General features: G+C 46.6%; 1 protein-coding gene and 1 long non-coding RNA gene across 3 annotated transcripts in view; both read right to left on the bottom strand.

Annotated features, from left to right (window-relative positions):
* The window catches only part of SUSD6 (sushi domain containing 6), a 93,256-nt gene that overhangs the window by 22,485 nt on the left and 45,546 nt on the right, over nucleotides 1-25,225 (bottom strand). The gene's annotated exons all lie outside the window — the stretch shown is intronic.
* Nucleotides 1,166-25,225, bottom strand: LOC116591594. Its single transcript, XR_004286061.1, has 4 exons — nucleotides 25,215-25,225; nucleotides 22,679-22,685; nucleotides 16,924-16,926; nucleotides 1,166-3,405 (listed from the first exon to the last, which is right to left on the bottom strand). It is a non-coding gene; the product is annotated as an uncharacterized LOC116591594 (long non-coding RNA).

Raw genomic sequence — 25,225 nt, 5'->3', positions numbered from 1 at the left:
GTGTCCTGTGGTCAGTTTCTTTCCCAGGGTTCACTCACATGGCAGCAGATGGCCTATCCACAGAGGAGTGGATCTCAGAAAGCAGCTGCTCCCAGGTCCTGATTCTAACAGCTGGGGTTACAGGACCTCTTTGCACAGGCTGCATGTTAGAAATCAATGGGCTCCATTGTGCCTTCATGCATGCGCTCTCATGTCCAGGCTAATGCCCTATGCCTGCCTGGAAAAGAGGACTGGGAAAAATAACACTACGCGCTTTGGGAGCCGGCACTTGCAAATTAATGAAAAGACACAGTATTATAAAGTTCAATTTTATTTAAATTACCTTGACTTTGCTAGGAAACTATTGAGATGCTAACTATTTGAGAGATAAAGGACTTGCCCATAAAAGGGTCAATGGGTCAATGAGGGGGGCAGGAGGGATGGATTATAAGTGGAGGAAAGTCACAACTGCCTCTCATCTCTTCTTCTTCCTGGCTGACATGCACGAAGGAATCTGGCTCTCCTATACCAACCAAAAAGCAGGCAGGGTGTTTCATGTACGAGAAAAGGGGATAAAAATCCATAAAACCATGTGTGTGTACACAGAGGAGCGTAAGTGTACGATTACATAATTAGGCACATTAAAGTATTTATACTGCTGAGACGAAAAGCCCCTACTCAAAGGCATTCCACCAAAGTTGAAAGGGGAAAAAGAAAATAGAAAATAAAGCATCTAATTGCAATCTTCCACAAAGCCAGACATCCCCAGCTGGTGCCACAGCTGAATTCTCTTAATTAACATGTTGTAATGGCAAGTATGAAAGACACTGTATGCTTACCAACTCCATGCTGTGGCCAGCCGGCCGTGGGAGAAGCCTGCAACACTGCGGTAATTAAAGAGTTCTTCTCTTTCTACTATAGTGCACCGAGGTGGGGTGTCGCTTATACTGCTTTAAGCACACACGTGCAACTCCGCATGGAAAGACAGAGGCGGAGACTGGAGAATATGAAAAAGCTCACAGCCTAGGAGCTAGCTGGTTTATTCTGGTGGTGGTTTTCCTCTTACCTCCACCCTGCCCCCTAAACTTGGGGCTTTTCCAGTGAGAGGAGGCTGGCAATGTTTGCGCAGCCAGGTCTTTTAAAACAGAAGTCTACCTGACAGCTTAAAATCATAATGTATCTAAATGGAAAAGAGATGGTAGACATTAGCATATAAATGAATACAATGAGGGGTAAAGGCATTAATACATCAGAGAGGAGGTCAACACAGAATGAATTCTAAAGGACGGGCTCTCAGTCCTGGAAAGGCCTTGCACACTTACAGAGAAGCTTTTATTTTTGCATAACTCTTTGTTATTCCAGAAGCTGGTTATAGGTAGTCCCCCCATTTCCCTAAAAGGGCCCCCCAAAGTCAAATAATAGGTTTACATGTACTATAAGGAAGTCATGTCCTCTGAGCCAAACAAGATTGTAAAATGCCTAATTATACTCTGCCTTTTAGATACGATCTTGGTCAATACAGTTTGGCAGTTTTATATATTATTCTTTAATTCTGTTTATTCGTATTCACAATTACACAGGGCTGTTGACTCAGCGAGTGTTCACCTGACACGAACAATTCCCCACTTCTGGCATGCCCACTGAATTTTCAAAAGCTTTTCCTTAATTATATCAATGTTAGAAGAGCTACCCTTCTTCTAACTACAATTAGCAATGTCTTTTTTCCATTTTCAACTCACCCTTGCAAAATAAAGGTCCAAAACACTCAAGGTCCTGCTCCAGCATACATGGCTGGCTGCACAGTTCGGGCCGGCTCAGGGCACAGCACTCAGGACACGGCACTCAGGGTACGTGCTCAGGGCACGGCACTCAGGGCACGTAGCCACAACCCGCGGCTGCTCAAGAGTTTCTTCCTCAACTGCTGCACAGAAGTCCAAATTTATCACACAAAGGCAACTGGTATCAGCTTCCAATAGACCAAAGAACAGGTAGTGCCAAAGACAAATGTTTAAAAGCTGGTGGCTCAGTGTTGCTTTAGAATCATCTCACAAGGTGTCAAATTTGCATTCTTTGCCTCCTCGTTCCCCTGGCCCCAGAGGCCCACAATCATATCAGTGAACTCAGAGAAAGTAAATTCTTAGGTAGGCCCAGATACAAAAGAGAAGTATGCCTAGGATCCAGGCTCTCTGGGCCCAGCAACACACACACCTGCATTCTATAAGAAGTCAGGGCTGCATATCCAAGGCGGGGGTCTGCGCCGCACCAGGATTAGTCACGCTCATCAGCACCTGCCCCAAGCCTGTTCCTCAGGATGACAGCTCATCCCGGGCTTCCCCAGCCTCCATGCGTTGTTGAGAGAAAATGCTTGTCACATATGCAATCAGGGAGCCTTACAATCTTGGCAGATGTCTCTGGCCAGACCCTGCAGTGGAACAAGTTAGTAGAACAATGGTTCCTTCCCCAACAGGGAGCAACTTGGCCTGTGAGTAATGGAATCAGTGTGCCTCACAATCTCCATGCCAGTGCGTATTGTCCTCTCGGGCTAGCCCACGTGTACCTGCAGCCCTTCTGCAAAATCAAATGAAACCACGCACCCCAAAACTGCAGAGCAACTGATTCTGAACTCCAGGCCTGCTGCTTTCACCTCTTCCCCGTCTCCCTCAATCTTTCCATCTAGCCTCACCTCTCAGAAGGACAGAGAAAAACAAACATAAAGACTACCAGACCCTCCCCAAATGTGGGGCAGGGCCCCTGAACATCAAGCCCTGTTTTAGGGAGCACCCTCTCCCACAACCATAAGGAGACCCTCTCCCAGTAACTATAATGAAGTGGTTACTCAGAATGGGTTTAGCAGTTTACCTACCAGCAATCCAGAGCAGAGCACCTGGGAAAAACAGGAAGAAAGCACTGGTCTTACAAGACCGTAATACGAAGTGGCAGCTGAAGACGCAAGGCTCCAGCCAAGTGTCCCTCCAGGACCTCTCCTTGGGCCAGGGACGCAGACCCCTAGACAGAGAGAACCAAAGCTGGCAGTGGAACCTCTGCCTGGCCTATACCCTGGTCTGGCAACAGGCTGGGGTGATCCTCAAAGAGGAACTGCTTGCCGCCCAGGGCTGCATCCACAATGCCTACCCTGGCCATGCTGTGGGTCTGTGCCAGGGAGCTTGGGCTGTGTTGGCTGGGAGTGGTAGGCCCGGCCCAGGCCCAGCAGCTGCTATTGAAACTGTCATTCATTTCCTGACTTAAGAGAACTGAGCAGTACCTCCCTTGGCAACCACTCGCTTTCCCCTCCCACTGGAAATTAATAGATCTTGCGATAAGCATAACCTGCTTATGCTTGTTTGTCCTCAACGGCTACAATCTCTCAACAAAAATTTATTTTCCCAAGTTTCATTTTTCACTAAGAGCAACTACTAGATAGATACTCTATTAGGAAGAGCATGTTTTCACTGGTCCTCTTTGCTTTTACTTATAATTCAAAGTTACCCAAATTCCTTATTTAAAATTGTTAAGGGGGTACAGGTCCAGGGGAAGGTAACAATACGCAACACTGGCAAAGGATGTGGAAACAGCACTTTTACTGCTCATTAGGCATGATGTGACTCGCGCCAACTGGACCTGAGCAGTAATCCCTGGTAACTCACATTCTACAATGATGCCAGAGGCTTGGAACCTGCAGCACATTATGCCTGGTCCCACAGGGCCTATCAGGGGACATCCCTTCTACACCGAGCAGGGCCTGGTTGGAAAAAGCTTTACTCAGGGTGGCACTCAACAGCTAGTCCTACTTACTCAGACAGCAACGACCTCATGGCTGGAGTTGTTGTGCCCTCCTAGGGGAGATGCAAAGGGCTACTGGCACAGGCCCCTGGGACCATGCTCATAAGAGACTTCCACCAGGCCATTCCTTCCCCGCCAGAACCTAACTGCATTACTTCAACCCAAGAACTATGGATAGAGTTGGGAACCCCTCCCACTGCGCACCTAGAAGAATACTCCAATTTGCCCTAGTAAACTAATCTTCCAAAAAAACAAAACAAAACCCACATTTTTCCAATGGTCTCTTCTTAGAATCTTCGAAAGCCTGCCAATTTCTTTCTACAAGTAGAAATGTTTCTGCTGGATATGCAAGGCTCTCCACAAACTTCTCGTCCCATTTCTCCAATACCAAGCCCCACGAGGTTACCTGCACTGGCCTTACTCACCCATCACCATGGCCTCAGATCAGCCCTCTGGTTCTTCTCAACTTCCTGTCTCCTCACTATCCTCCACTTTTCCCTCTATCAATTCAAACCCAACATCCTGTGCAGGGCTGATCTCAGTGCTCCCTCCTAAAGGAACTTCCTTCCTCTGGGCTAAAACATCCACGGCCACACAACCTAGCACACAGTTACATACCGTCTGTTGCTACACGTGAGTTGATACTGTCTCTCCAGGGTACTGTGAATATCCCAAAAGGACGCAGAACCTGCCTTTACCTGCCTGGGCACGTTTAAGGCACTGGACAAACATCTGATGGATGCGGTATCTGGAAGGGCTGAGACCTCTTACAACACGGACTGATTCATTGCTTTAGAAGACCCTAGCTCTTGCTTCCCTGAGAGTCTCTCCTGCCCACACCCCACTGCTGGACGCAGTCCTGGCAAACTCCGAGACTTCTGCCTGCAAACAGCCAGTATTCTGGCTTGCATCAAAGCTTCGAACAAAGGATTTCACAACATCCCCACCCCCTCCAGGCTCCAAAGCTCTTCAAGGGCACCCTGTTTAAACAAGAGGTGTGGTGTATTTTTGGGAAATGATGAAGCAACTTCCCATAAGAGAAAAGAAAAAAAATCCCCCAAGTGTAAAAAGGCTTCTTGGAAAACCCAACAGAACAGCATTCCTGCCAGGACAGAGAGAAAGGATTTGACATCTAGACTCTTCATGCTTGGCAAAGGAGCCGGCTGTGCAGCGAACAGGAAACGGGAGCTGCAGGGAGAAAAAGGAGGCAGATCCTAATGGGCAGACGTGGGACTCAGCACTGTGTTCAGAGCCAGAGGCCCAACCTAATGCTTCACTTGATACTGCCTGAGGTGCCACTGGGAGCTCCCCTACCTCCTCTTTCCCTCACGTGCCTTCAACACCAAATGTGACCCTAAAAGGCTGGGTGCGAATGCAATCGTATTTTACATCCACCAGAGACACCTGCTATTGAAAACAGCTGCACAGAGACACCTTCAGTGGTTGGCAAATCTTCTGGCAATAACGACTTTTGGCGGAGGTGGTGGGGTGGTGATTTTGTATTTCATAGATTGGTTTGATTACATAAGGATTGTTTTCTTATGTATTCCAGAGCGCCTGGGTTTCAGGCAAGGAGGCGTGGACAAACTAGGGTAGAAGGAGAGAACCCCTATCATTTGCTTGATCTGCAAGCCTTATCTAGGTACTCCTAATATTTCACTTTTGTAGCTACTAGTACTCAAACATGACAGCAACATTAGCATTGCTCCTTAAGTAGCAAGAAAGAAAAGCATTAACCACAAAGGAAACCTCTTAGGCCCAGGTCCATATGAAAACCTAATGTCTCCACAGCTAGCAACACAGCATTTGTAAGCCTTGAGACCTCACTCCTGTGGCGTAAGCCCCTTCTCCTGAACTTGAGAATTCATATCCACCTAGCCTGTCTGCATAAATTAGAAGGCAGTGTGCAACAGAGCAAATCTTAGCTTTACCCTTATCAGCAACATAACCCAAGGAATAATAACTCCTCCCCTTGTGCTGTCTTACTTTCCCCACTTACCTAGAGAACACTCTCCAGAACTACAATAAACTACAAACTGCCAAAGAAAGTCAACTCCTTTCAGATGCAGTAACAAGGTGAAAAAGGTGCCTGCCACCTGCTAGCCTCTGCCTTGAGCTCCCCCACAGGGCCTTCCCTGTCTTAACTGCCACCCCCACCCCTCTTCTAGCAAGGCCACTTAGGCCGGCAGTCTTTCAAAGCAGAAGGAGCCCCTTTTCTTGGTACCTTGTGGACTCCCGTCATAAAGCTCTTTCAGGAAATAAAAAGTTGATCTTCCTAATTTGCATCTCTAACAGATTTCCAGGGGTCATGAAATTATATTTTTTAGGCTTTGAAGGGGAGGTGGGAGGCTGGGTGTGTCTAAATGGGAAAAGCAGCACCACCCAGTACCATCTCCGAGGACAGCCCTTCTGCCAGCAGCATAACACATACGCGCAATTCATGTAGCACTTTTTAAATATACCAGTCAATTTACTACACTTCAAAATAAGCAACGGCTGAATGAGTGGTGGGGAGAGTGAAGGACGAGGTGTTTCCAACCTCTTCATTCAGTGCATCCTCTTCATGCAGGCAGGATGTGAAGATTTACTAGGATGTCTACATGGGCTCCTTAACCACAAAAGAAATCCCCTTCTCTTGCAGCTACTGAACAACTGGGTTGCAAAATGACAGGGGCCAATCCTGTATCAGAATTTATGGGGAAGGAACTTGTGGGGAAGAGATGGAGACTGAGCTGCTGTGCCTTAACAAAGCCACAAGTGAAACAAAGACTTAACCGAAATTAACCTCGAGTGTTCGTTTTAATTGGAAAGACTGAGTCAGTGGGAAGACAAAGATGAAAATGAAAGCATCCTCTCCGAATTCATACTTGTTGAGTTTTGTGTGGTCTGAGAGTCAAACAGGCTCTCCTCTAACACAAGAAAGGAGAGCAGCACTTGAGATGGAGGGAATAGCGCAAGGCACCACAGGACTTTTATTATGGGAATGACAAAGTGCAGTCTAGAGCACAAGATAGGGAAGTGGCTACAAAGGAAGCTGAAAGCACAGATGAGGATTACGTTGCTAAGGCATATGCACCTTAATGTACGTCCTTGAGTGAGCCCTGAGTTTGACTTCTTTTGTTTTAAGGAGAGAAGGCTGGTTCTAAGTCTGAAATTCTCCGAGTTACTCTGGTAGCAGGGCAGAAGACAGACCTGAAGGGAGGGAAGTGGGGGAGACAGTACGAGTGTGGAGAGAGATGATGAGGCCTTGGATGTCAGCAGTGTTTTCTCTTGTAAGGGGCCATCATTCATACCCCAGACTACAGTTAGCACACCAGCTGCCTGCCCACCTGCCCAGCGCAGACACAACCAGGACGAAGAGCTCTGGTGCTTCCATGCTAAACAAACTCAAGTGTCCAGTGGAAAGTGGGGGTTTTGAAAAGGAGGTATGTTTCCAGAATCCCAGTCACTGGGAAGTTCTGGTCCCCTGGGCAGCAAGCTACAATGAACTAATGAATGCAAGGATCCAAAATGAGGGTGTACACCATCTCGACAAGAGACTACTATATTTTGCAAAATGCTAGGAAACTCTCTTGAATGAAAGGGATATGAAGAAGGTGCCTAAATCCCTGCTGATCCTTCTCCCCCCATCCCCTCCCTCACCTCCCCCTAATAAATAAATAAATAAATAAATTCCATTGTGAGGATCTTTGTGGGAAATGTTCTATTCAACCTATGTAAAAGTTTCTTAGGAGGGTATGAAATTTAAAAACTATTCCTCATGGCTGAAGAGCCTGGGAAACAGCAGATGCCACTCACAAAAATATATTCCAAAACTTCTAGAAGAAAATATAAGAGCCCATCTTTATGAAAATTGGAAAGAATTTCTTAAATAATTTTTAAAAACCCACTACATTCCAGAAGGGAAAAAATATTAATAAAGTTGACATTGAAAGCAGCAATGGTTCTCAAACTCTTTGTTATAGGCCCCTTTATACTATTAAAAATTGAAGATCCCCCAAAGATTTATCTATGTGCTACATCTATCAATGTATATCACAGACAAAAATGAAACTAAAAAAATCTGTATTGTGTGTTCATAAATTTAAAAAATAAAAACAAAAGGGGCGCGTGGGAGGCTCAATGGTTAAAGCCTCTCTGCCTTCTGCTCGGCTCAGGTCATGATCCCTGGGATCTAGCCCTGCATCCTGCATGGAGGGGGGGGGGGGGGTCTCCGCTCAGCAGGGAGCCTGCTTCCCTCTCTCTGCCTGCCTCTCTGCCTACTTGTGATCTCTGTCAAATAAATAAATAAAATCTTTAAAAAAACAACAACAAAAAATGTCACAGCAATCATGTTAACTCATGTCATGTAGCCTCCAGAAACTCTACCCCACACCTGTGAAAGAATGAATGAGTACAGAATAGGCAAATAGCATCTTAGAATTGACATGAAAACAGTTTCAAACCTTGTCAACCTGCTGAAAGGATCTTAAGGACCCTCAAGAACCTCAGCCATAGAGAAAGGGAGGGGCCTAGCTGGCTCAGTTGGTAGAGCATGTGACTCTTGATCCCAGGTTGTTTTGAGCCCCACGATAATAAAATCTTTTAAAACATCTACAAAATAAGAGAAGTTAAGAAATACAAAATTAAAGCCACATGTGGATTCATGCCCATCAACTGGCAAAAATTCGTATCTAACAATATCAGGTATTGCAGAGCAAGTGGAGAACTAAGGATGTTCCTATACATCAGTAGTGGTGGAAATGGATACAACTACTTTGGAAACCCATGTGGCAACATGTAGAAAGCTGGAGCTGTATACCTCTGTTAATCCAGTAGCCCTGCTGCTAGATATCTATGCTAGAGAAAATCTTATATACATGCTTATGACACATGTACAAGATGCTCCTTGTTGGGGTGCCTCGGTGGCTCAGTCATTTAAGAGTGTGCCTTTAGCTCAGGTTGTGATCCCAGGGTCCTGGGATCGAGCCCGGCATCGAGCTCCCTGCTCAGCAGGAAGCCTGCTTCTCCATCTCCCACTCCCCCTGCTTGGGTTCCCTCTCTTGCTGTGCCTGTCAAATAAATAATATCTTTTAAAAAAAAATGCTCCTTGCAGTACTGTTCCTAACAGTGAAAAACTGAAGTCACCTATATATCTATCAATGAGAGGATGGTTACAAATATTTTGGTATATTAACACAATGCAATGGAATACTGCAGGTAAAATGAACATATCAATATGGCTAAATCTTAGAAACAATGCTGAGTGAAGGCAGGGAGGGCTATGGGAAATTACAAACATTTAAAAACATATAAGACAATATTCCATATTGCTTAAGAATCTAAGTATAAATATGCAAAACCTGTATATGTAACATATAAAACACATGTAAATACACATGTAAGTATGCAAAAACACAAACATGGTTGGAAGGATACACGTGAATTTAGGACACTTCTCAAGCAAATATGGCAAAATAATACATCTGGGCAGCAAGGCCCCAGGTATGATATTGGTCTCCATAGTTTTTTAATGTTTTTAACATTTGAAATTTTTCACTGAAACACTGAAAATGAGATAATAGATTTCAAGTGGCTACCTCCTGGAACCTACTGCACACTTAAGTGTCAATATTTTACAATCCCAAACTAAGGCATATATATAATTTCTTAACAGGGGTATTTGGTAACTTGGTAACTTATCTAATCCTCCTAACCACCAGAAGTCCCATTTGGTCCCAAAATACAAACAGAAATCCCAAGATTCACTAAGACTGGTAAATCCTATGGAAGATCTGGGATTACCTTTTCCTGGGCTCTCAGTGTATAGGACCCCGAATCCCAGACCTGTTTGCGCCCAATGACTGACCCCTGACCACCACCCCCGACCCCAGCACACTCATCTGAAAGCTAAGCTACCAAATAGCATCTGTAAAAATGCTTTTCTCGACAGTCAGAGGAACATGCAGTAATTCTGGGCATGGACTTCATTTTCAGGCTGCTCAGCCTCAACGGCCCCACCACCTGCCTTCAAGACAAGGGAGCAGCCAGATTGCCCGGGCTGCTGCCAGAGTTAATTTTCATCATTTAACCTCCACTCCACCCATTCTTCCTTACTTTAGCCTAAAAGCTTAGTCCATAGGAGAAGGATCTCTATGATGTCCAAACCCAGGTCCCCTTCGTGCAACATGGAAGGCATGAGCATGCCCTTAGGGTACAGTGTTTTTCAAAGTGTGCCCCCCCCCCCACAACCTGTGACAGAACGATGGGCAACTGGTTAAACAGCTTCGGCCTCTGGCAGGGAAATAACGAAATAACTGCACCCTTGGTTTCTTCCCTGAGGAAAAGTGAAAGGCTGTTAAGACTGCTTGTCTTGTCGAAAAACTCTCAGAGAATGAAGACTGTAGGGCTGCACCCCAGACCAACCACACGATTCTTTGTGGGCGCGGGGAGCCCAAATCAATTTTTAAGAGCACAGTAACACTGGAAAAGCATCACCCCAGCAGATGCTGGTTTCCTAAGTCTGATAAAGGGACCAAAACTATACCATGTTCACTGTATCCCAGAGTCTCAGGCAGCTAAATACCAACCAAACTCCCTTTCCCAGAAATCCCTTCCCACCAGCCCCAGTGGAAGTCCCCGCTCTTCTAAGAACCTTCCTGGACGATGTCAGCATGAATTCTCTTCCTTTTAATAGCACTCAGTACCTGAACCACTTAAGGGGGATGAAAATGTATTCTTACCTTTCCCCCAGTTAGATGTGAGGGCCTCAGTTCCCGGAAGAGGGCCCAGTGTATATATAAGAGCTTTTTAACACTTAAATGGCTGACTTAAAGCTAAAGACAATGGCATAGGGAAGTCAATACTAAAACACACACATATGCACATACACACAAAATTGGTATAAGAAGTATCTGCTTTTTGGGATCTGCTTTTTGGGACCTGGGCTCAGATCCCAGCTTTATCCTTGATTGGCTGTGAGCAGTTCATTATTGTGAGGACACCAACATGACATGATACATGAGAAAGTGTTTTGCATATTGTCACCTGCCAACAGTATAAGCTCTTGCAGCTACTGCTACCGTTATTTCTCTGATTTCAAGAGCTGATTTGTATTATTTATTCCTCTTTCCAACCCACGAAGGAAAAGCACAGAAACAAGGATTGAAACCATAAGAATACAGAGAAATAAAGCCTCAGAGGCCACAGTTCCCAAGGACTGTGGGCAGCCACCGGCCAGCCAGACCTCACCTACTTGGGCCTTTGCACCCCAACTGGGCAGGGAGGAGGTGCCAGGGAAACCCTCGGCAACCAGAACAGTGTCTGGCACACCACAGGAGAGTTTGCATTACTGCCTGGGATGAGAGGCTATGGGGAATCCTTCCCATCTGTACAGAAAGAACTAAGTAAAATTTTATAGGAGCAGGTGAACTAGACTGAGGCCTCCAAGTGTGTGTTAACTTCAGTGTAGCCACAGTCTCTGTCGAAGCCTGTCATTAAAATCATCTTCAAACCACTCTTCCAGCAAATGAAAAGCAGAGTTCAGTATCCAGCTGCCTCTGATTAAAGTAGGGTAGTGGGGGAAAATGAGAAACAGAGTCAAGATTTCCAATTACCACTAACAGGAGGGTTTTCAGAAGGGAGGAAATTAATGGAATCATCAAAAGGCTGATGATTTGACTTAAAATGAATTAAATCAATCTCAATCTTTCCCTGTTTCAATAAAAACCTTGGGCTGTTCAGTTCTTGAGCTTCCTGAAAGCCGCCCAGGCAGGATCAGAGGGGCTAAGTGACAATTAGCCAAGGCTGGGAAATCTTCTGTTTGCCCCTACAGCCAGGCTGGAGAGACAGGGCCAGACAATAGTTCTGAGGCAAACAAGCTAATTTTTCCAAGCCAGGAGTCTCTTAGCCTGCCAATACAAACATCAGGAAATAAAGGTGGAAAACGGGGTCAAACTCAATCTGAAGAACAGCAAATCCCTCTAGGATGGGGAAAACATTCTGTAACTTACAGGTACCTTAGGAAAAAAAGGTAAAGACCAGGGAGCTCAGGAGGTGCCCCCTCACACAGACGGCTTGAGTAGGGCCTTTTGTAATGTCCTCAGACACTCCCAAACCCCACCACACTCAATACACCAACAGGGCAGGCTAGCTTCACCAGCGCACAGGTGAGATGAAACATGTCTGGAGGGAGGGAAGGCGGGAGGGCAAAGGAGGACAGTTATGCCAAGCTGGAAAAAGGAAGGGAGAAACTGAAGGAAAGGAAAAGAGGTACAGGGATACAAGCCTCTACGCCATTCACCCAGCAAATATTTACCAGGCCTACCAGGAGCACCAGGCCTGGCAGTGGAGGAAGTAGAATAACAATCCTGAGCACCCTGGAAGCGAGAAGGGAACAGAAAGCCTGTGAAACCTTGCAGTCAAGTGTGACGATGTGCAGTAATGGGCCTGGGGTCCGACGACCATGCTAAGTCATTCCTCTCTGGACATAGGTTGTATGGAAGCAGCATAATGGCACAGGCCAGAGACTCTCTAGAAAGAAAAGTTACTCCAATTCCCAAACTGTTCTCTAGTTTCACTTTGGGCAAGGCAGTCTCTGGACAGGACTCTGATCAGTACTGCTTATCAACAGAAGTTTTCCCGTACGTAGAACATTAGAAGCAGGTAACAAGTATGCAGAAGTTCCTGAGCATGGTGGGGGAAGCTATCAAAAGAGGCATTAGCGAATCCCACGTGTCAGAACTCAAAGGGCCCTGGAAAGCTTGTCCACCTCTCCCCCCACCTCTGAGCAAATAAGGGGCCTTCAGTTACTGCTCTTTAGAAGCAGTGCTGGTGCCGGTGCCGGTGCTGGTGCCGGTGCCCGGGATCCCCGGCTCGGGGCTCTGCTCTTCATACTCTTTACACCCCAGACCTTGAGCTGTGGAAAGACTTCCTAAAATGCAGACTTCCAGGACTGACTACTGCCTAAGAGGGCAGAGTAAGAAGTGGGTGAGGAGAGGATGTCCAGGATGACCTAGCCAGAGGCTCGCAAGGTCCACCCTACACCCCCTCCTGCGCTCTCTCTGCGGAACGGTGGTTAAGGACCAGAACCAGCCCACAGAAGGTCAGAGACAGACCTGTGAGCTTCTTCCCTTACTCACTTAACTTTTTCCTAGTTTCCAAATTACATGGGCCTGCCTGCAACATCCTATTTCTGAACCACTTCTCCCCATAGTGGGTTCAAGACCTCTCTATCCCTCTGTCCCCACCTTACCAAAAATTGCTCTGAAAAGATCAGATGGGCTTATTCACCTCAAGTGTAAACTGGTGGTTTCCAAAATGTGATCCCCAGATCACCAGCAGCAGCATGCAAGAATTTAGCAGAAATGCAAATTCTTAGGCCTGCTGACTCAGAAACTCTGGAGGCAAGCCCAGCAATCTGGGCCCTCCAGGGGATTCTAACGCATGCTCAAATTTGAGACCCAATGGAGCGTATAACCTGTAAGGTTCAACCTGTTGCTTCTCTCCCAATATGTGACTCTTAAATGACACACCTGAATGATCTCTAGAATCTCAAGCCTAGGAGTCCATGTAGCTGCCACTGGAAGGAGAAACTTCTCAACTCAGCATATTCTTCTCTTGCTTCCAGGGTCCAAAACCTTATGCAAGAAAATACATCAACTGTCCTTCAAGCCTTAACCAGAGGCAGGAAAGCATGGGCATGGGGAGAAAGGTGACCCAGCAATGCGAACTGTAAAGCAGGACCTCTTCACCAACTTCCGACTAGTGAAGCCTTTCAGAAGGGAGAAAGGTGGCTCAGTGGGCCTAGACCTCTCCCTGACTGTGGCACTGACTTGAGGTTGATCTGCCCAGACACCATCCCACCAAATGCAAACTGCAGGTACTTGTTCTGCAGTAAAACTGGCCTGGGCCAGACACTCAGGGAGGTTTCTGAACCCCCTCTATGGGGTTTCACCCTGAGACCAACAATAAGCACCTACTGGGTCCCTTGACACTTCCTGGGACACAACGGAGCAGCACGTGAGGCTCCAGGGGTGTGTGTCAGGAAGGTGGGACTGGGGTGCTGGACTGGCACTGCAGACACTGCCAACCACAGCCTTAAGAGAACAGCATTAACAACCCCACCAGCTCCCGCTCTCTGTCCTTGTCCCAAACCTACACTGATTAGCCTTCCTCTTCTCTAGCTTATCCCGGGGCCTATTCTCAAGAGGGCCTCTGTGGCTTCTTAGAGAAAAATGGATGTTGGACTTCCACTCTCTTAAAGCCCTGACTATGACAACCTTGTCTAACCTGACGGTGAAGAAAAACAAAAATTTTTTAAATGATGTCTCCCTTTCTCCATCCACCTTCTTTATTCCCAGAAATGAGGCATCATCACATTCAGAGATCCAAGCTTTAGATTTCCACTCCACAGATTTGGGCTTCAAACTCAAGATTTGGGGCTCTGTTGGCAAATTTAGTTTGATCTTGTATAAAAAGGGGCCACTAAATGCCAGCCTCCCACCCAGGGATAAATGAAGGATTAACCAGTTACTGTTAACCAAGTGCTTTGAGCAATTTGGAAAAGAGACGCCAACTAAAAAAAGGAATATTATAATAATCCTTTCCATTAGAATAGACTTTTATTGTTCACCCAGCACTTCTACATATATGACCTCATCTAATCCTATTATCCACAGTCTTAATTATTCCTGCAAGGCCAGGTCTACCATTACTGCTAACAGAATTTCTGAATACCAGAGAGAGGGACCTCAAAACCCCTGCCCTGCCTAACCACAAGATAGAGAGAACAAGAGCGTGGACAATGAGTTCCTCTGCCGAGAGCCACTCTCAAGAAATCCGAGACATATCTGGACTGGCAGTCACAAAAGTTCTCTACGCCCCAAATACATCAAATCACAGACAGTCCTCACCCCAGCGTCTCCGATTACCCCAGCGCCAATCCAAGCTGAAGACTCCTGGAATACATCTGCACACCCCAGATGCCGGCTGCTCCTCCACTCCTCTCCCTTCCAAATCAATTAGGAGCCTCCTCCACCCTTCAGCCTCCCGTGGGATTCCGGACTTGAGCTAGACCCCCATGGGACCCTGTGCTATGAGTTAGACTGGCTGAAAGAAGGAGTCGTTGTCAGAAACGCCTCCCACGGGCTGGCTGGGCTGAGGCATAGCATGAGGGGCCTTTCCTGAGTGACCCTGTCCCCTCCAGCAGGCTGGAAGGGATCTCACTTAGCTGGTCACTTTGAGTTCCCACAGGCAAATAGGGGCACAACTACCAATTCTTCTCAGCCCCAACCTTTCCTACAACTTGTACCAAAACCAACACCCTCCTCCAGCCCACTTTATTTCCAGTTTAGACTCATCCAACCCTGAATCCATTAGCTGGTGTTTGCTTTCTCTTAAACCCTTTGATCCTTGAGACACTCCAGCCCAGACCTTGTTTCTCTTCCTCCTACTCCCTCTCCTCTCCTCCATGACTGGAACAACTCAGCAGGAAAGGCACTGGCTGCACCAGCAGCTTCTCACCTCCCAGAAGCTTCCCTAACACTGTGCTGTTGGTGATCTTCAGCCCCATCTCTGAACTCTCAGACTAAGGCTTGACTTTATTTTTGTTCTAAAACCTCAGCTTCCAATCCTGCTCCACCAAGACAGAGACCACCCCTTCATCCAGCATGGCGAGAGGCACACCAGTTTAGGGGACAGCGTGCATAGGACTTCCAAGGTTTCAACAGAAGTAGCACAGCAAGTTCGAAAGGAAGGGTCAAGGAAGCAGAGCAGACACTACATTCCACTCTCTCCCTGTCCTCCTTACACTTGCCCCCACCATGCTGCCTGTCCCTGCCACTGGTGAGGTGCCACAGAACAACAATAATGAGAGAACACCACGACCCTACATGGCCAGTGTGTTATCATCCCGATATCGCACACAGGAAAACTGAAGGACATCAATTCTGAGAAACTTGCTCAAAGTGATACTACGTGTTAGTGGCAGAATTAGGATTCAAACCAGCCTGTCTGGCCCCAAAGACTGTATTCTCTCTCTCTCTCTTTTTTTTTAAATGAACATATAATGTATTATTTGCTCCAGGGGTACAGGTCTGTGAATCCTCAGTCTTCCACATTTCACAGCACTCACCATAGCACACACCCTCCCCAGTGTCCATCACCAAGCCACCCTCTCCATACCCCCCCACCCCCCAGCCACCCTCAGTTTGTTTTGTGAGATTAAGAGTCTCTTAGGGTTTGTCTCCCTCCCGATCCCATCCTGTTTCATTTTTTCCTTCCCTACCCCCCAAGACCCCCACTCTGCCTCTCAATTCCTCGTATCAGAGAGATCCTATAAAGACTGCATTCTTAACCCTACTATGAAATCTCGTCTCCCCTACTCGCTGGCTCCTATTTGCCTCTCAGCTCTGGGTATAGACTTCTCTCCCTCAGAAAAAGCTACCGGGGCCCTCCCTATCTGAGTCAGGAACCCCTCTCACATGCAGTCCTCTAGTCCAGGGCCTGCCCTGACCCCAGCATGAGTCACGCAGAAACGCAGCAGGTGCAATCTTGGCGTGCAGCAGGGGTGTCAGCAAGTGACCAAGTACATCAGAGGATCAGAGGAGCCGTCTGCTCTGCGCTCCTTCTGGGGTATAGCACTGGCCCTGGCTGCAGCTGCCCTCCTCTCACGGACATACCACAAGGACCCAACTACAGGAGAGACCTTCCACCACAATCCAGTCCAGTGCCTGGCCCCAGAAAGCCCTCCATGGCATTATATACTTCCCGCTGTCTTCCCTGCCCACCTTACGTCAACACTCGCTTGCTAAATGAGGTAACGCTGCTGAGGAAAATACCAAACCCAGTAGGTACCACAGCAACCCTGGCCACCCCGAGTCATTAGGTCTTGGAGCAAGTCTATAGGGTGTGTGTATCATGGTCTGCAGAACAAGGGGTTCAGGCTTCCCAAAGCTGCAATTCTGAGAAGTCTTTTTTTTTTTTTTTTTAATGCTTTATTTATTTATTTAAGGGAGAGAGAGACAGTGCGCGCGCGCGCCAGAGAGAAAGCATGAGCAGTGGTGGGGCCAGGGAGGTTGGGGGAGGTACAGGCAGAAGCAGACTCCCCACTGAGCAGGGAGCCCAATGCAGGACTCAATCCCAGGACCCTGGGATCATGACCTGAGCCAAAGGCAGATACTTTACCGACTGACCACCCATGCACCCCCTTCAATTCCCAGAAGTCTTAACAAGCTGTCTGATTCCTTTCCATCAAAAATAGTCAAGGTTCCCAGAACTGGAAACTTGTTCTTTGGGAAACCTCTGACAACCTCAAGAAAAAGGACTAGGAGCTCCTACTAATTCCATGCAAGAAATACACACAAAGCCTACTCTCCTCCCTCCAGACCCTATTAATTCTAGTAGTAAGGGTATGAGCGGGGTCTCGTAGAGGATGTGACTTGGAATTGGATTTTGAAGGATGAAGAGTCAGGTTTAGGAGGAAGGGGAAGAGGCACAATTCCAGCCACAGGAATCTAGCCACTGGAAGAATAGTGAGAACAGGCTTTGAAGGTGTTAATGTTCAGAAAAAGGAGTCCCCTTGGCCTTGACTTGAGAGATGAATAGAGGGAATTATGGGTGGGAAAAAAGGGGAGCCAAACCCATTCTTTCAACCTGGGAATTATTTCTTTGTATGCCAGGCCATGTTTTACATACACAACCTCATTTAATTCTCACAATCATCTTATGAAGTAGGCATTATTATCATCCCCATTCTAGCGAAACAAAGACAGTATGGTCAGAACTTTATCCAAGGTAACACAGATAGCTACGAGTAGGGGCCACATTCAAACTGAGGCAAGTGGACTTCAAGGTCCATGCTTTTAATCAGAATACACTGCCTCTCCAAAAACAAGAAGTCCATAAAAAAGAAAGAATCTTGCCATCCACAGCAATATGGATGGATCTAGAGGATATAATGCTTAGTGAAGCACGTGACATAAGTGAAATAAGGCAGGGGTCAGAGAAAGCCAAATTCAATGTGATTTCACTCATCAGTGGAACTTAAGAAACAAAACTAATGAACAAAGAAAAAAAAAGAGACAAAAAACGCAGACTCTTAGCCACAGAGAATGCACTGATGGTTACAGGGGGGTGGGGGGGTGGGGGGTGGAGGGATGGGTGAATTAGGTGAAAGGGATTAAGAGTACACTTAACCGTAATGATCACTGACTAATATACAGAATTGTTGAATCACTATACTGTACACCTGAAACTAATATAACCCCATATGTTAATTACACTGGAATTAAAAACAACACGCAAGGGGCATGCCTGAAGAATAATGACAGCCGGATGTCACACTGAGCTGTACTAGTGACCTCAATGGCCCCATGAGAGCTGCGGGTGGTATTTACTATTCTAAGGTGTTTATGAGTTGAATCCTACCCCACCTAACAAGAGACAGCTCTGTGAAAAAATGCTAGGGGACAGGGGCGCCTGGGTGGCTCAGTGGGTTAATGCCTCTGCCTTCGGCTCGGGTCATGATCCCAGGGTCCTGGGATCGAGCCCCACATCGGGCTCTCTGCTCAGCCAGGAGCCTGCTTCCTCCTCTCTCTGCCTGCCTCTCTGCTTACTTGTGATCTCTCTCTGTCAAATAAATAAATAAAATCTTTAAAAAAAAAAAAATGCTAGGGGACAATGTTTTTTTAATAGTTATAATCTAGGGGCACCTAGGGGCACCTGGCTGACTTGGTTGGCAGAGCATACGACTTTTTTTTTTTTTTTAAGGTTTTATTTATTTGACACAGAGAGAGAGAAAGAGAGAGAGAGAGAGAGTCAAAGAGCACAAACAGTGGCAATAGCGAGGGAAAAGGAGAAGCAGACTTCCCACTGAGCAAGGAACCTGATACAGAATTCGATCCCAGGACCCCGGGATCATGACCTGAGCTGAAGGCAGACACTTAACTGACTGAGCCACCCAGGCACCTGGAAGAGCATACAACTCTTGACCTCTGGGCCCCACGTTGGGCATAGAGATTATTTAAATAAACAAATAAATTAACTTTTTAAAGAAATAGTATAATCACGGTGCCTGGGTGGCTCAGTGGGTTAAAACCTCTGCCGTCGGCTCAGGTCATGGTCCCAGGGTCCTGGGATCGAGCCCCACATCGGGCTCTCTGCTCACTAGGGAGCCTGCTTCTTCCTCTCTCTGTGCCTGCCTCTCTGACTACTTGTGATCTCTGTCATAAATAAATAAAATCTTAAAAAAAAGAAACAGTTATAATCTCACCCTATCTTCCAGTACATTCAGATTTCATGCATTAGGCTGGCTTCAGGTGAGGCAGGTAAACAGGGCTAGGAGAGATCAGCAGCCAGCACCCTTTTTCATGCAGCAGCATAGAAAGGTTGTCTCTAAATACTGCTGTCCCTCTGGGCCTCAAAGCTAACACAAGTCAGACCAAGGTCACTCCTGACCTGGCCACACTCCAGGCAGCCAGCCACCCAGAATGGAAGTGGAGGCTCAGACCCTCCACAGGCTCACCCTCCTGAGTGAGGTAGAGGAAAAGAATCTCCCAGAGGGTAAGAGGTGAGGAAAAGAATCAACCTGCAAACCTACTAGAATAATTAAGAACTTTGAAAGGAGGCCCTAGGTTTTTCGGTTTTGTTTTTAAAGCATCCTGTGGCCCCTTTTGCAGAAGGAGTTGGGCATCTAAGGATATCATCCTCGCTCACAAATTAGGCCTGGGTAGTTAGGGCACCTTTGCTTAGAAGGTGGAATCTGTGTTGACTCAGGGCTTTAACCAAAGTGAGACCCACTCAGATGTTCAGTTCACTGGACTCCTGGTTTCTGTTCCTCAAAACTTACAGTGCAAGGCTGATGCCATGCGTCTGAAGTGTTCTCAACATGGCACAACAATCAGCCTGAGGAAGGTAATTTCTCAATGTCTTTTCCTGATGCCACCCTTCAGCAAGCCCCATAATGACCCATCCAGCCGCCTCCCACAATCCTCAAGTCTTTTTATAGTCACAGGTAATTACACCATGGAGAGATTACATCACTTCATCGGCAGTGTTTACAACTGACAGGAAGATGCTGTGCGGATGTTTTGGGAACTACATCCTCATTTAGCAAACAATTTGCTGTGGTTCCTATTGTTCTTTTCCAAGAATAGAACCGCCTTTGCAAACTTTGTGCCTAAACTGGGAACCAAACAACTAAGGGCCATTGTAGATGAGAACAGAAATCACCACAGAGGCAAACATGGTAACCCAGTGATGACTCCTTCATCCTTTATCCACGGGAGAAAACACAGACGGCGTCTTTCTTTCTGTCAAAAGAATCCTCTGAAGATTGCCCTGAGTGCTCCAAAAGGGTGACACAAGAAATGGGTCTCAGAGAAGCCTACCACTCAGCACAGGCAGTGTGGTTCTCAGCAGACCCTGGGCAGCAGAGTTAAGACAGACTGGACACAAATCCCAGTCAGCTTCTCCACTGACTGCTGCCTGTCTCTGAGTGGGTTATGTAACCTCTCTCAGCCTCAGTTTCTCATCTATAAAATGGTTACATGACCACCCAGCACACAACTTTCCGAAAGCTTCAAATGGGATGATACACAGAGAGCCTGACACATAAATGATGCTCTGTATGCATCAGCTTCCAGCTTGTCCTCTCCCCCCAGCTCAGTGCACATTACCTCTGACCCCAGATCCCTTCAGAGATGGCGATGGTGAGCCAGGGCCACCTGTCAACCCCTCTCCGCTACAGCAAAGTCAAGGGCCAAAGCCACATCCTATCCCTGAGAGCCTTGTTCTCAGCATTTTCCATCTTCAGTGAACACTAACTGCCAGGCTTTCTCACCCTACTGCATAGAAACGTAGATGGCTGTTTTCCCTGCTATTTTAAAATTGGTTTAGGTGCTTGTGTGATATTTAACATGGCCTAGAGTGTCATGGAAACACTTTAAGGGGGGGAAAAAATCAGAAACAGGGGCACCTGGGTAGCTCGGTCAGTTAAGTCTGCCTTTGGCTCGGGTCATAATCCCAGAGAGCTGGGATCAAGCCCCACATTGGGCTCCCTGCTTCTCCCCAACATTGGGAATTCTGCTTCTCTCTCTCCCTCTGCTCCTCCCCTCTTCGCTCTTCTCTCTCTCAAAATAAAATCTTAAAAAAAATAAAAGTCAGAAACAAGTAAAATACAGAGTTTTTTCCAGTAAATCCCCTCAGGAAAGGGAGAGAATGAAAATCAAAAGCTTTTCACATGAGTCAGCGAGCAGGCGGGTTGAGACCATCACACTAGACCTTTCCGGAAGGCAAAGGGGTTTCAAAAAGACCAGTCCTTCCTCAACTGGTCAAGTCAGACACCTGGTCCCACTTCCTTATCCTGAACACAAAAAATGACTTTGCATCTTTAGTTTTGTTTTTTTAAAGACAGCAAAGGATGTCATCTGCATAAAAATCTCCTGCCCAGCATGACTCAACAGCGGGTCACATACCAACTCTGTTGTTATCATTATTTGGGAATTACAGCACACATTTTATATGCCAAGTATCCTCCAATCATTTTTATTAGGCTACACAACACCAACCTCACATCCTTAAGGATTTTGTTTCTGTTTTGAAGGAGACACAAAGAGGTCAAATGATTTGCCTAAGGTCATAAAACATGCTTCTTTTCTTTCTTTTTTTTTTAGGTAAAGTTTCTTGAGATCATAGGTAAAGGCACCTAGGGGGCTCAGTCAGTTACGCATCTGCCTTCAGCTCAGGTCGTGATCCCAGAGTCTGGGATGGAGTCCCACACTGGGCTCCCTGCTCAGCAAAGACTCTGTTTCTCCCTCTCCCTCTGACCCTCCCCCTGCTGCTCGTGCTCTTTCTCAAATAAATATATAAAATATTTTTTTTTAAATCACAGGTAAAGGGAAGGAGTTGTGAGATCTGAGAAAGGCTGCTACACAGTCGGGACCCTAACTCTTCTCTAGCCCAAGAAGAGAGGGAAGCTGGGTACTCTGCATATATATACATACACACATATATACATATATATACATATGTATATATATAAAATATATATATACATATACATACGTGTGTGTGTGTGTGTGTGTGTGTATTTTTAATTCTGGTCTGCCTACACAGTGTGAACCAGGTGTGAAGATAAAATATGCTTCCTTGGGGCACCTGGGTAGCTCAGTGGGTTAAGCCTCTGTCTTCAGCTCAGGTCATGATCTCAGGGTCCTGGGATCGAGTCCCACATTGGGCTGTCTGCTTGGCGGGGAGCCTGCTCCCCCCACCCACCTCTGTCAAATAAATAAAAATCTAAAAAAAAAAAGCTTCCTTTTGTCACTCCCCAAAAGGAGACTTCTAATAATCTTCTCTGTTTAAGGAATGACCAAAGGGGAAGCTGGACCTACTGCCTCTGGAAACCAAGATGGAAAACTGAACCTCGATCATGGCATAACTCTGCACCAGAATTCTCTAGTGCCCGTCCTACATGATTCTTTTCTACACCTGAGCAATTATGACCAAGACTAAAGGTGACTGTGGTATTTTATAACCAGAGACCACACTGATGAACTGCCCCCCTACAGGATGCCCACTTCCCTATGTCCAGTGGGACTCTCACAGAAGCACATTCAAGGTCTACTAGAGCCCACTGGGTAACAAAGACTGTGTAATTTACAAGCACCTCCTTTTAAAATGCTTCCAGAGTGGGTGTTCAGGTGCAGATACAGGAGCTGGTAAGATACATACCAAGAGGAAAAGGGGACCTTTCCTGAACTGAACTGCCTTTCCTTGACCTCAGAGTATCTGAAAGTCTAGGTTTCTTGGCAAGCCTATCTGGCAAGCTGCTTATGGCAGGCACAGCCATACAGGTGTGCTCGGGTTTCAGGCCAAGGAGTGGGTGCCTTCCTCCCTAAGAAGCCACTGCAGAGAGGGAAACGCACTGGCAGCGCGATGATACACTGGATCTAAGTAATGGGGCCACCCCTTCCCCTGCCTGCATCCTGCTCTGTGCCAGTACACATTTTACGGGGAGCAGAAAAGACCTGGGGGTGGGTGGCAGGGGAGGGAGGATTCTGTGCAGATGGGGGAGGGAAAAAACTACAGAGCCAACTTTTCCATCCTGCTCTGAGCCCACACTACAGACATACGTTTTTCCACATTGGAGAATAATAATCCCTTTATCCAGCCAGTCTGAAACCATCAGTCCCTGATAATTGAATTCAGACCTTGGATGGAAAGTTGGGAAGGTGTGCGTAGTTGGAAAATGGGGTGGGAAATGGGAGGAGGCAAGGGTGGAGCCCATAAAAAAGAGGGTGGCAGTAGGTGGAATGGCTTAATGAAGCTAAAGAGGCTAAAGACTTCAGAAACCAAAGGCAGACATTCTACCCTACTATTGCCAGGTCACACAAAGGGACAGCTCCCCTAATGCAGCCTGGGAAGAAGACGGTCTTGGTAGCATACCAGGCACTAAGCCAGGTTCTGATCCTGAGTAAGACGGTAGGACCCTAGCTGTAGGATCCTGGCGAGTACATGACCTCTATAATCCTAGCTCCGGGGACGCCTGGGTGGCTCAGTTGGTTAAGCAGCTGCCTTCGGCTCAGGTCATGATCCCAGGGTCCTGGGATCGAGTCCCACATCGGGCTCCTTGCTCGGCAGGGAGCCTGCTTCTCCCTCTGCCTCTGCCTGCCTCTCTGTCTGCCTGTGCTCGCTCGCGCTCTCTCCCTCTGTCTCTGAAAAATAAATAAAATCTTTAAAAAAAAAAATAAATAAATTAAAAAAAAAAAAAAAATCCTAGCTCCGACAGTCATTCCACTTATGCACATACTTATTGAGCACCATTTGTTCTGGGCTAGGGGCAGGGTGGCAAATCTCTTTAATAAAGGGCTAAATGTTTTAAAGTCTAAATACTTTAGGGGGGCGCCTGGGTGGCTCAGTGGGTTAAGCTGCTGCCTTCGGCTCAGGTCATGATCTCAGGGTCCTGGGATCGAGTCCCGCGTCGGGCTCTCTGCTCAGCGGGGAGCCTGCTTCCCTCTCTCTCTCTCTCTCTGCCTGCCTCTCCGACTACTTGTGATTTCTCTCTGTCAAATAAATAAATAAATAAAATTAAAAAAAAAATACTTTAGGTTTTGGGGGTGACACAGTTTATGTCACAACTACCCAACACTGCCACTATAATACAAACACAGACACAGACAAAATATATTATGAATGAATATTGCTATGTTCCAATAAAACTTTATTTATGGACACTGAAATGTGAACTTAAAACTTTTATATATACATGAAATAATATTTTGATTTTTTCCCGATCATTTAAAAATATAAAACCATTCTTGGCTCACAGGCCATATAAAAGTAGCATAGAGGACTTGGTCCAGGGACCATAGCTTGCCAACTTCTACTCTAGACATACAGTGGTGAACAAGACAGGGTCTTCATATTCTGTGGCTCTGTGACTACCACTTCTAGAGAGCGTCTCTGGCTTGGGCTGCAAGTCCTGGGAACATAAGCCCTGCTTCACCTGGCTGTATGTTGGTGGATCCTGGCCACTTTTTCCTCTGGAACTTCATATAGCCACAATGCCCAGACTGTGGGGTCCCAATCATTAGCGGCTTCCTTGACTGTGCTAGGAGCTCCTCACAACCAGAGAGATCTTAGGCTTTATGGCAAAGGTTTAAATTAAGTGTCAGAGCAGGGTGAAGAGGAGGCAATGGACAAGAAGATCAGTACGTGGATGGTGGAGAAGGCTACAGGGCAACAAGAGACGCGTCACTATTTCTCCCAGCAGCTCAAAAGAAAAATCGTAGATGAGACTGCACCATTATCTGTATGTGTTGGTAAGTGGGTGGTGGGAGATGACAGAGAATGAGAGAGAGCACTGAGCTATGGGGACTCTATACACTGCACTATACCACACTGCCCCTATCCTTCTGAAGTCCCCTTCCAGAATCTAACTAAGATCCCTCTCTACGGAACGCTGTCCAAAGAAAACTACCATCTGTATATATCTAATGAAGTCTGGCAGGGGCCACATTACTATCATAATTAGTTGAGGGGTGCATGCAGCTCAGTCGGTTGGGCGTCCAACTCTTGATTTCAGCTTGGAACGTGATCTCAGAGTCGTGGGATCAGGTCCCACATTGGGCTCCCCACTCAGCACAGTATGTTTGTCACTGTCCCTCTGTTCCTCCCCAACTTGTGTGCATGCATGCTCTCTCTAGTAAATAAATACACAGAATCTTTTTAAAAAATCATCATCAGGGGCACCTGGGTGTCTCAGTGGGTTAGGCCTCTGCCTTCCGCTCCGGTCATGAGCCTAGGTTCCTGGGATCAAGCCCCAAATTGGGCTCTCTGCTCAGCGGGGAACCTGTTTCCCTTACTCTCTCTCTGCCTGCCTCTATGCCTACTTGTGATCTGTCTGTCAAATAAATTAATAAAATCTTTTTTTAAAAAAATCATCATCAGTTGAGACCCCTACTGATGCTTGCAAATACAGAGGCTCTAT

The sequence above is a fragment of the Mustela erminea genome, chromosome 5 (genome assembly GCF_009829155.1).
Source record: "Mustela erminea isolate mMusErm1 chromosome 5, mMusErm1.Pri, whole genome shotgun sequence".
NCBI lineage: Eukaryota > Metazoa > Chordata > Mammalia > Carnivora > Mustelidae > Mustela > Mustela erminea.
The sequence above is the reverse complement of the archived record's forward strand: the minus strand, read 5'-3'. Positions and strand labels throughout refer to the sequence as shown.